The 12,400-nt window shown below is 35.5% G+C and overlaps 2 non-coding genes across 2 annotated transcripts; both read right to left on the reverse strand.

The window, feature by feature from the left end:
* Nucleotides 1–5,863: 5,863 nt before the first annotated feature.
* TRNAW-CCA lies at nucleotides 5,864–5,937 on the reverse strand. Its single transcript has one exon. It is a non-coding gene; the product is annotated as a tRNA-Trp (tRNA).
* A 139-nt stretch (nucleotides 5,938–6,076) lies between these two features.
* TRNAP-UGG lies at nucleotides 6,077–6,150 on the reverse strand. The gene has a single exon. It is a non-coding gene; the product is annotated as a tRNA-Pro (tRNA).
* Nucleotides 6,151–12,400: the final 6,250 nt, after the last annotated feature.

The following is a 12,400-nucleotide window of genomic DNA, read 5'->3' on the forward strand; positions in this document are numbered from 1 at the left end:
GTTTGCATTTTTCGTTGGGGATTCCCTGGAATAAAACGTCGCGTCTTCCTTCGATTCCTTATGCGGGATATCCAATCAATTAGAATTCAGGTTAAAGAGGGTCTTTATCCTCGTCGTATTCTTTATATGGAAATCCGGGGCCAGGGGATCATTCCCTTGACTCGTACTGATGATAAGTTTTTTACTCCACGAGAAATTGAACAAAAAGCTGCCGAATTGGCCTATTTCTTGCGCGTACCAATTGAAGTATTTTGAGGTATCTTTTTTGAACTGAATTGAATGAAGAAAAGATAAATTGGAAGAAGAAAAGTTTTCTCAACATGGGGAGGAAGTCCCTTCGAAATTGGATTTGTTATTGTAAGGGGATTTTTAAGTATTTATCTAAAGGAAGGAACAAACGAGGATAAGATAAAATTATTTTAAATTTTTTTTGTCGAAGTTAGATATATTGCATACTATTCTTCTCTTCCATTTTCACCCGAAAGGGCTTTTTTTATTCTATTTCACTATTTCATTCCATCTAGATCTAAGAAAGAACCCAATGCACTGAAATTCCACTAATATACAAAAAAGAAGAATAGATACAGGGTATCAAACCTATAGAGTTTTTGCTTCAAAGAAATAGAAATATCATGAAATAGAAATATCATCATATAGAGTCAGGGAATGGAATAGAGTCAGCGAATGAAGCATATTCATTAACAACTCCATTTACAGATCAAAAATGAAAAAAAAGAAAGCATTGCCTTCTTTACTATATCTTGTATTTATCGTACTTTTGCCTTGGGGGGTCTCTTCCTCATTTAACAAATGTCTGGAACTTTGGATTAAGAATTGGTGGAATACCAGGCAATCCGAAACTCTCTTAACTGATATTCAAGAGAAAAGGATTCTAGAAAGATTCATAGAATTAGAAGAACTTTCTCTCTTGGACGAGATGATAAAAGGGAAACTAAAGACACATGTACAAAAACCTCCTACAGGAATACACAAGGAAATAATACAATGGGTCAAAATAAATAATGAGGATCATCTCCATATCATTTTGCATTTCTCGACAAATATAATCTGTTTGGCTATTCTAAGTGGTTCTTTTTTTCTGGGTAAAGAGGAACTTGTCATTTTGAATTCTTGGGTTCAGGAATTCTTCTATAATTTAAATGACTCAATAAAAGCTTTTTTTATTCTTTTAGTTACTGATTTTTTTGTTGGATTTCACTCCACCCGTGGTTGGGAACTAGTAATTCGTTGGGTCTATAACGATTTTGGATGGGCTCCTAATGAGCTTATTTTCACTATTTTTGTTTGTAGTTTTCCAGTAATTCTAGATACATGTTTGAAATTTTGGGTCTTTTTTTGTTTAAACCGTCTATCTCCTTCGCTTGTAGTCATTTATCATTCAATTAGTGAAGCATAAATTCATTTGATCTCCCGATATTAATATTAATCAAATTAGCATCTTTCTTTAGAAAGAAAGCCCTTTTCCATTTTACCAAAATTCTTTCTATTTATACCTGCTTTAAGGTATTCATCATTGCAGTACAACTGTTGCAGTAGAATGCCAACAAATTCGTGTATAGGGAACTAGATTAGCTTAGCTACCTATCTAATTTATTGTAGAAATTCTGGGATCTGTGATTGGACATGGAAAATAGAAATACTTTTTCTTGGGTAAAGGAACAGATAACTCGATCGATTTCTGTATCGATCATGATATACGTAATAACTCGGACATCTATTTCAAATGCATATCCCATTTTTGCGCAGCAGGGTTATGAAAACCCACGAGAAGCAACTGGGCGAATTGTATGTGCCAATTGCCATTTAGCTAGCAAGCCCGTCGATATTGAAGTTCCCCAAGCTGTGCTTCCCGATACTGTATTTGAAGCAGTTCTTCGAATTCCTTATGATATGCAATTGAAACAAGTTCTTGCTAATGGAAAAAAGGGAGGGTTGAATGTAGGTGCTGTTCTTATTTTGCCCGAGGGATTTGAATTAGCGCCGCCCGACCGTATTTCCCCTGAGTTAAAAGAAAAGATAGGAAATCTTGCTTTTCAGAGTTATCGTCCCGATAAAAAAAATATTCTTGTGATAGGCCCTGTTCCCGGTAAGAAATATAGTGAAATTGTCTTTCCCATTCTTTCCCCTGATCCTGCTACGAAGAAAGATGCTCATTTCTTAAAATATCCTATATATGTAGGGGGAAACCGAGGAAGAGGACAGATCTATCCTGATGGTAGCAAGAGTAACAATACAGTCTATAATGCTACGTCAACAGGTATAGTAAGAAAAATACTACGTAAAGAAAAAGGGGGGTATGAAATATCCATAGTTGATGCATCAGATGGACGCCAAGTGATTGATATTATACCTCCCGGACCAGAACTTCTTGTTTCAGAGGGGGAATCCATCAAGATTGATCAACCATTAACAAGCAATCCTAATGTGGGAGGTTTTGGTCAGGGGGACGCAGAAATCGTGCTTCAGGATCCATTACGTGTCCAAGGCCTTTTGTTCTTCTTCGCATCCGTTATTTTGGCACAAGTTTTTTTGGTTCTCAAAAAGAAACAGTTTGAAAAGGTTCAATTGTACGAAATGAATTTCTAGGTCCCGGAATTTCTTACCATCAAGTTGGTAAAAAGCCTCGATTTATTGGCAATTGCTAGAATTATCTATGATCTTTTTTGGAAATCCTTTTTTTGTTTAGACTTTTTTTTGTTTACGAGATGTCTGGAATTCCTTATTTATATCTCATGCAAAAGAAGAGAATCCAAGGCAAAGGCGAGAACAATAAAATTTAAATTTCTTTCGAGGGATTGCAGGTCTTCTTAATCGTCTATTCGGCACAAGAAAAAGGCTTTTTCTTGTGCCGATTCTTCTTGTATCAAAATAAGAATCCTTTTTCTTCCTAATTCGTCAAAGATTACTTTACTATTTCTTCTTTATTCGGGTCTGTCTCTTGGGCCTCTTTTTCTTTTGCTTAGGTTTAGCCGAGGTAGTGGACAAACAGAGGGGAAGAAAATATGGCGGGGGACAAATTTCTTGTGATTGTAAGCAAATAGAATTGCTTGGCTTGTTTAATTAAGTTTAACTTCAAACTTACAGAAATTTTGCAAAAAAAAGTAAACTCTTCCATTGAAGGTTTTTTTTTTATTTTTAGGCTAGTTGAATAGTTTTGATTAAGGTTTTATTAGTTTATTACTCGAAACTAAATCAAGGATTTTCAGGATACTTCCTTTGTGGAATAAGATATTGGATCCTCGAGTGATCTCTTTTTCTTGTTGCTTCATAAGAGTGAATCGAATAGATTCAATTCGCGTTATAAGAGTAAAAATTCCGCGGGTCCTTTCCGCTCTAATCAGATAAAGGGGGTAAGGACCCGCTAAGCTCCTACTTTTTCATGTTTACAATCTGGTCCCTCCGATTACTATAGAGATGAACCCAATCCAGAATATGAACCATAAAAGAAAACACCTACTAAACCAATCACAGGAATACCAGCTACAGTACCTATCAGCCAAAGAGGAATTCTTCCAGTAGTATCGGCCATTTCCCCTACTTTCCTCCACATTTTATCAATTGGTCATGCTAGAGACAAAAACAGTCATGGGTAGTTATAAGGATGGTATCTTTCCAAATGGGATAAGAGAATTCTTATTAGTCTCTTTCTTTCTCTCAATTGAAGAAGTAATTGGAAAATAAAACAGCAAGTACAAAAATGAGTAATAAACCCCAGTATAGACTGGTACGATTCAATTCAACATTTTGTTCATTCGGGTTTGATTGTGTCATAGTTCTATAGTTGGAATTTGGTTTATCGTTGGATGAACTGCATTGCTGATATTGATCCCAAGAAAAAAACAGTAGGTACAGCTAGTCCGTGAATAGCCAGCCATCGCACTGTAAAAATAGGATAGGTTCGATCTATGGTCATTGAGGGCCTCCTAAAAGGATCTACTAAATTCATCGAGTTGTTCTAAAGAATCAAAACGGTCGGTTATTAACGGAATTCCTTGTCGGCTTTCCGTGAAATATTCGTTTGGCCTAGGACTTCCAAACACGTCATAAGCTAAACCCGTACTGACAAATAACCAACCCGCAATGAATAGGGAAGGTATAGTAATGCTATGAATAACCCAGTATCGAATACTGGTAATAATATCAGCAAAAGAACGTTCTCCCGTGCTTCCAGACATGCTGAACTCCCAAAATTTTTGTACATTCAAAAAAGGAATTGATTCCGTAAAAGATGGGATCAACCAGTAAATAGAAAATTACTGATATTTCATCCTTGTGAGATTGTCAATTTTGTACCAAAGGTGTATTTTGAGTATACCGAATTAGTATAGCTATCCTTCCTATGGCACAGCAATCTGGTTTTGCCTGGTTCCGAAACATAATTACTTTTTTTTGTCTATAGGTAAGCTATATGTTATTCAAGGCGTCAATAGAAAACCCCTTTTTTGTAGGTTCTATTTATTTTCCTTGGCTTCGGAATAATAGAGTAATTCGGAATAGCAGCCAAAATCTTGGGAAAATCTAAGTTAATGATCAATAGGTTTGGATAAATAATTTAGGAAGGATATTCTCATACTGACACAATACAAGGACAAGTATATATATGTGAAATTTATCCTTTCATAATTCGTAATTAATCCTTGTCTTGTTTGTTGGATTAGGTCTAACTTTCTTGACCAAACTGCGAGCGTGGAACTTTACGAGATGAAATAGGGAAAGACAGAAGATAGAATAGAACTTAAAAGGATAATTGAAGTGACTCGTCTTCGAATCTACTTTGGTTGGAGTTCGAAAAAGGAATAAAAATAAAGTAAATTCAAGGAAGAGCTTTCTTTTTTTTTTAACAGACCCTCGGGAGGTCGTGGAATGCTTTTCTTCTCCTCTTATTCCATATAGAATACAATCAGTTAAAATTAAAATAAGAAGGAATAGGGGAATATTCGATCGTTCAGTCCAAAAAGAGGGTCCTATTGAAAAAGAAATTATCCAAAATAGAAAGAAGTTTTTTTTTCAAATTCAATTGTTTATTTATCTCTTATTCCGAAATTTCCCTGAAAATCCAATTTCATTTTTTCATTCAATGGGGTTATATGATCTAGTTCTTAATATTATTACTTTACTCAATTGAAAAATTCCATAACAAATCTCTTGATTCGAAATTAGGGACTCATGTATCATCTGATGAATCCACTTTCTTTTACACTTCTGTATCTCACTCTATCTTGTTTTTTAGTATTATCTAAAATAACTGATGAATTATGAATTTTCCATAACTTAGGTAAATGCTTTACCAACATATGTAGTGTAGTAAAAAAAAATAAATGGAATTTAACTCTTTCATGCTTACTTTAACTAGTTATTTCGGTTTTCTACTGGCTGCTTTAACTATAACCCCAGCTCTATTTATTGGCTTGAACAAGATACGTCTTATTTGAATTGACTGAATAATAATAATTCAGAAAAGCAAAATCTTTCTTTGGGATTCCTGATATTCTACGACTCTTTTCCAGACTAATTAGGAATTCTTTTCTTGGTCATTGAGATTCGTGGATAATTTAGAGTACTATTTAGGGATAGATCGTACCTCTTTTTTTATCCCCCCGAACAAATCGAAATGATTGAAGTTTTTCTATTTGGAATCGTCTTAGGCCTAATTCCTATTACTTTAGCGGGATTATTCGTGACTGCGTATTTGCAATACAGGCGTGGGGATCAGTTGGATCTTTGATTGAGTCATTTTTTTTTTTTTATTGACCTCCTCTCTGGTCTGGAGGAGGTCAAATTGGAGTTACAATTCAATTTTGTTAAATTATTTTACTCTGCTTCGACATAAGATAGATGGAATCACGCTCTGTAGGATTTGAACCTACGACATCGGGTTTTGGAGACCCGCGTTCTACCGAACTGAACTAAGAGCGCTTTCATTCATTCAAAAAGAAAATCTTTTTCTATTCCTAATGTATCTCACGTACGTATAGTCTCCACAAATTCCAGTTATACCCACTTTACTTTAATTGATCTCGTTGCTACTGCCTATAAAGAAGAAAGAAGTAATAGGTAGGGATGACAGGATTTGAACCTGTGACATTTTGTACCCAAAACAAACGCGCTACCAAGCTGCGCTACATCCCTTTTCCAAATTAAATTGTTGTGCAATGCCATTGTACACAATTCCTGTCTTCTTTTCCACATCATAATTTTCTTATTCTTTCTCTATCTATATATAGAACCCTCGTGTCATTTCTTCTTTTTGGTCTCATATAATTAAGGAATTATATACAGCTAAAATCCAATAGAATTTCGCCTATAAAAGAAAGATTACTTTTCCTTGATAATATATAGGAAGAAGGGGTCATCTTTTTATTTTTTAGGGATAGGACAATTTCGGAAAATTTCGTCGATTATGGTTCAGTTTATATATAGCATAAGTTTATGATCATATATGTATTCCAACAAGGAAGGAGGATTTTCAATGCGGGATATAAAAACATATCTCTCTGTAGCACCCGTGCTAAGTACTCTATGGTTTGGTGCTTTAGCAGGTTTATTGATAGAAATTAATCGTTTATTCCCGGATGCTTTGTCATTCCCTTTTTTTTAATTCTAGTTATTGCTATGGGAGGGATAGATTTCTTCGTGATATGACAAAATTTTATCTTATCCTTTTCAATCTTTTTTTAGTATCGGAAGGAAAAAGAAAGAAAAGATGGATTGGGTTGAACCTCAGAGTCATTAAAAATTTGGTAAACCCTATTTTTAAAAATAGAAATTCAATTTAAAGGGGTACCCAAGCTAAATCAGGCCTCAGAAATCAGAGCATAGAAAAAGGCGGGGCTGACTAATTAAATGAAAGGATTTCGAACCAAAATCTTTGCTAATTCGACAAGGATTGTATTCTTTAATTATTTCTCTATTTTTTATTACTTAATTTAAGAATAAAAAAAAATTATTCTAATGAATTTTATTCTTCTTCTTCGGATTCAAAATAGAAGAATAAAAGAATAAGTAGAAGAATTAAATTAAGTCAATCCAAAAGGAAAAGGAGGTTCATGGCCAAGGGAAAAGATGTTAGAATCAGAGTTATTTTGGAATGCATCAGTTGTGTTCGAAAAGGTGCCAATGAGGAATCGACGGGGATTTCTAGATATAGTACTCAAAAGAATCGCCACAATACACCCGGACAATTAGAATTCAAAAAATTTTGTCGTTATTGTCGCAAGCATACGACTCATCACGAAATAAAGAAATAGGAACATCGTGTATTCGATCTTTCCAAACAACAGAAAGAGTAAGAACTTCATATTTTATATATAAATAAAACATAGTATAGAATACAAAATACAAATCAACTCATCTGATTTCCGGTCGATATTATTTCATATGTATAGAGGGTATTCATATACTATAAATATGAATCAAATAAGATATGGATCAAAGAAAAACTACTTCTTCTGGATCCTAAATTAATAAAATAAAGAAGTGCATTTTCCAATTTTAAATTAAATAAGGAATAAATCATGTATACATCTAAACAACCTTTTCTTAAATCTAAGCAACCCTTTAGTAAATCCAAGCAAACTTTTAATAAATCCAAGCAACCCTTTCGTAAATCCAAGCAAACTTTTCGTAAATTCAAACAACCTTTTCGTAAATCTAAACAACCTTTTCGTAGGCGTCCCCGGATTGGCCCGGGAGATCGAATTGATTATAGAAACATGAGTTTAATTAATAGATTTATTAGTGAACAAGGAAAAATATTATCGAGACGAATAAATAGATTAACCTTGAAACAACAACGATTAATTACTCTTGCTATAAAACAGGCTCGTATTTTATCTTTTTTACCGTTTCGTAACTATGAGAACGAAAAACAATTTCAAGCCCAGTCAATTTCAATAATTACAGGTTCTAGACCCAGAAAAAATAGACATATTCCTCAATTAACGCAAAAGTACAATTCCAATCGAAACTTAAGAAACTACAACCAAAATTTAAGAAACAACAACCGGAACTTAAGTTCCGATTGTTGATGTTTTATTCGAATTCGCAAGGGCCAGACCTATATATATTATAAAGAAAGTAATCCAGCTCGTCGATTCCTACCACTTAATCTTAATTTATTGTATCTTCCCGGAGTTCCCTCTCCGGGAATTCATCTTTTATTATTCCAGTATATTACTTTATTTATACCTTTAATTGATGATCTTTATTTTATTGGAAATCGTGTAAAGATTATTTGGATTTGATACAGCTACTTGTGCAAGCATTTTACGATTAAGAATCAATTTCTTCTTGTACAGGTTGTGTATTAATTTACTATAACTATCGAATACTTTATATACCCGCGTTGCTGCGTTTATCCGAGTGATCCACAAACGACGAAAATCCCTCTTTTGCCTACCTCTATCTCGATGAGAGGAAACAAAAGCTCTTTTTACTTGTTGGGTAATCATTCGATTAAGTCTTAAATGAGCCCCTCTAAAGTTTGAGGCAAATGAACGCATTTTTGTTCGTCGTCTCCGGGCTATATATCCTCGCGGAACTCTGGTCATTGAATCAAATTAACCTTAATGAATAACTAATGATTTCTCTTCTTTTAGCCACCCTTTTTCTCATTAATAACAAAACTAATTATTCCGATATATAAAATATTAATTCCAATGGCTTTTGCTATAGTAACCTTCCCAACCACGATTTTTTATTCCACTCCGTTCAGTTATTTCTATACGAAATAACAAATTCATTCTAAATAATACTAAAAAAAATAGTGGGTTCCATCGTTTCTATGGTTCCCTTTTAAACGGTGAGGCCCTCTCTATACACCGGAGCCCTTTCTTTCATCAAAAAGTATTACGAACTTGTATAGTTCACATTCTTTGGCTCTACCTATCCATTATAGAGTAAATAGCTCTTTTCACAATAAGAGTTATCCATACAGTGACGGTATTTAATTATGAAAGTTGGCTAAGTAGCTGACCCTGTTAGTCCGTTCTTTATAAGATAAAAGAGCATAAGCCTTTTTCTTTTTATTACTATTTCCTCCGCTTAATGGATAACCATTTGCTACCAATGGGAGAATTGCTTCTTATTTCCAAATTTAGATAATTCGATTTGCACCAAAGGAAACCAGAAATTCCATATACCATAGAAATCTAGGATAGAGAAGCTATATCCTATTCATTGGTACTAATCAGGGATACTTCAAATTTTTTTTATATTTGTTTGAAGTCATGATCTGAACGAGTCGCACATACACCCTAGCACATGTTCCTCGACGCTGAGGGCATCCTTTAAGCGCAGCCGTTTTTCTAGCATTTCGTATTGGCTGTCTTGCGTTTCTAATAAGTTGTTTAACCGTTGGCATGTTGTATGTATATAGAAAAAAATGGATTGGTTTAGATCCATCTTAACCTGATGATTGCTCATCATGAAGTCTTTCTATTTTCTATTAAATCGAGGAAAACACGAATTTAGCTGTGAAATAACTTTACAAGAAATCCGGACACTACCAATCCTTAAACATTTCCGGAAACCACACTGGATCAGTATCGCAGTGCTTGTCAATCATTTCATCCCCTACAATATCGACAAGTCCATAAGCTTTGGCTTCGTCTGCTGACATAAAAACATCCCTTTCCATGTCTTCGGATACAACCCAAAAAGGCTTGCCTGTTCTTAGTGCATAAACCCTTGTGATCATTTCGCGAACTTTGTGTAACTCTTCTACTTCTAGTAAAAATTCTGGTGTCCTTGCCCGATAATAAGCACTAGCAGGTTGGTGAAGCATAATCCTCGCGTGAGGGAATGCTATACGCTTGGCGGGTTCTCCTCCAAGCAGAATGAAGGACGCCATGGACGCGGCTATTCCGAGGCATATTGTATATATATCTGGTGTCACCGTTTGCATCGTATCAAAAATAGCCATTCCTGAGATTAGCCAACCGCCTGGGGAGTTTATAAACAAAAAAATATCACTAATTCCATCTTCTATACTCAGATATACCATGAGACCTGTAATATGATTCGTGATCTCGCAACGAATCTCTTGACCTAAAAAAAGTGTCCTTTCTCGATACATAACATTGTATAAGTCAACCCAAGTCGCTTCTTCATCTCCAGGAATCCGGTAAGGTACTTTTGGAACACCAATGGGCATATTAGATTAATATTATTAAATTTAAGTAAGAAACACTTTAATATGGAAACGTAAGAATGGAACAGAAAGAAAGAATCTGCAGTTTATTGTCTTAATTTTTATTCTTATTCTATTCTATTTTATTCTTATTCTATTCTATATGAATACTATAGATTCTATTAATACATAGATGGAAAGGTTATACATATAAGAAAGGTAAGACAGATTGAATAAAGAAAAAGGAATGGGTGATTCGAATGCTAAACAAAGAGGGGTAGCGATCTATTCTTCGTTTTTTCCAAATTGGCCAAGTTACCCATTGCATATTGGCACTTATCGAGTATAGAATAGATCTGCTTCTCTTTCTTCTTATGAACAGAATTGGCTTCTTATTTTTAATGGAATGAAATAAATATTCGCGCTTTCTGACACAGAATCCCCTAGAAGGGTTAGGTACAATGGATAATCTTTTTCAATGCGATAAAATAAAGCGACATCGTGTCTATTTTTCTTTGCTAAAGGGGTATTTCCATGGGTTTGCCTTGGTATCGTGTTCATACTGTCGTATTGAATGATCCGGGTCGATTGCTTGCGGTGCATATAATGCACACAGCTCTAGTTTCTGGTTGGGCTGGCTCAATGGCTTTATACGAATTAGCAGTTTTTGATCCCTCTGATCCTGTTCTGGATCCAATGTGGAGACAAGGTATGTTCGTAATTCCCTTCATGACTCGTTTAGGAATAACGGATTCGTGGGGTGGTTGGAGTATTTCAGGAGGAACTGTAACAAATCCGGGTATTTGGAGTTATGAAGGTGTGGCAGCTACGCATATTGTGTTTTCTGGCTTGTGTTTCTTGGCAGCGATCTGGCATTGGGTATATTGGGACCTAGAAATATTCTCTGATGAGCGGACGGGAAAACCCTCTTTGGATTTGCCCAAGATCTTTGGAATTCATTTATTTCTTGCAGGGGTGGCTTGCTTTGGCTTTGGGGCATTTCATGTAACGGGTTTGTATGGTCCTGGGATATGGGTATCCGATCCTTATGGACTAACTGGAAAAGTACAAGCTGTAAATCCAGCGTGGGGTGCAGAAGGTTTTGATCCTTTTGTTCCGGGGGGAATAGCTTCTCATCATATTGCTGCGGGTACATTGGGTATATTAGCGGGCTTATTCCATCTTAGTGTCCGTCCGCCTCAACGTCTATATAAAGGATTACGTATGGGCAATATTGAAACTGTACTTTCCAGTAGTATCGCTGCTGTTTTTTTTGCAGCTTTCGTAGTTGCTGGAACTATGTGGTATGGGTCAGCAACGACCCCAATCGAATTATTTGGGCCTACTCGTTATCAGTGGGATCAGGGATACTTTCAGCAAGAAATATATCGAAGAGTTAGCAATGGTTTAGCCGAAAATCTTAGTTTATCAGAAGCTTGGTCTAAAATTCCCGAAAAATTAGCCTTTTATGATTATATTGGTAATAATCCGGCAAAAGGGGGATTATTCAGAGCGGGCTCAATGGACAATGGGGATGGAATAGCTGTTGGATGGTTAGGACATCCCGTCTTTAGAGATAAAGAAGGACGTGAGCTTTTTGTACGCCGTATGCCTACTTTTTTTGAAACATTTCCGGTTGTTTTGGTAGATGAGGAGGGAATTGTTAGAGCGGACGTTCCTTTTAGAAGAGCAGAATCCAAATATAGTGTTGAACAAGTAGGCGTAACGGTGGAGTTCTATGGTGGCGAACTTAATGGAGTAAATTATTCTGATCCTGCTACTGTAAAAAAATATGCGAGGCGTTCTCAATTAGGGGAAATTTTTGAATTAGACCGGGCTACTTTGAAATCCGATGGTGTTTTTCGCAGCAGTCCAAGGGGTTGGTTCACTTTTGGTCATGCTACCTTTGCTTTGCTCTTCTTTTTCGGACACATTTGGCATGGCGCTAGAACATTGTTCCGAGATGTTTTTGCTGGTATTGATCCAGATTTGGATGCTCAAGTGGAATTTGGAACATTCCAAAAAGTGGGAGATCCAACTACAAAGAAACAGGCAGTCTGATACACATTGTTATGGTATCTTTCACCTCTCTTTTTTGATTTGACATCTCCCATCCTTTCTTTGACTCTTTTTCTTTCTTTATATGGGAAATTCTCCCAAATGACAAATGAATAGGTGTGGAAGTTATAATTGTAAATAAACCACGATCGAATCTATGGAAGCATTGGTTTATACGTTCCTTTTAGTTTC

Source organism: Hordeum vulgare, unplaced genomic scaffold (assembly GCF_904849725.1).
Source record: "Hordeum vulgare subsp. vulgare unplaced genomic scaffold, MorexV3_pseudomolecules_assembly, whole genome shotgun sequence".
In the NCBI taxonomy this organism is placed as follows: Eukaryota; Viridiplantae; Streptophyta; class Magnoliopsida; order Poales; family Poaceae; genus Hordeum; species Hordeum vulgare.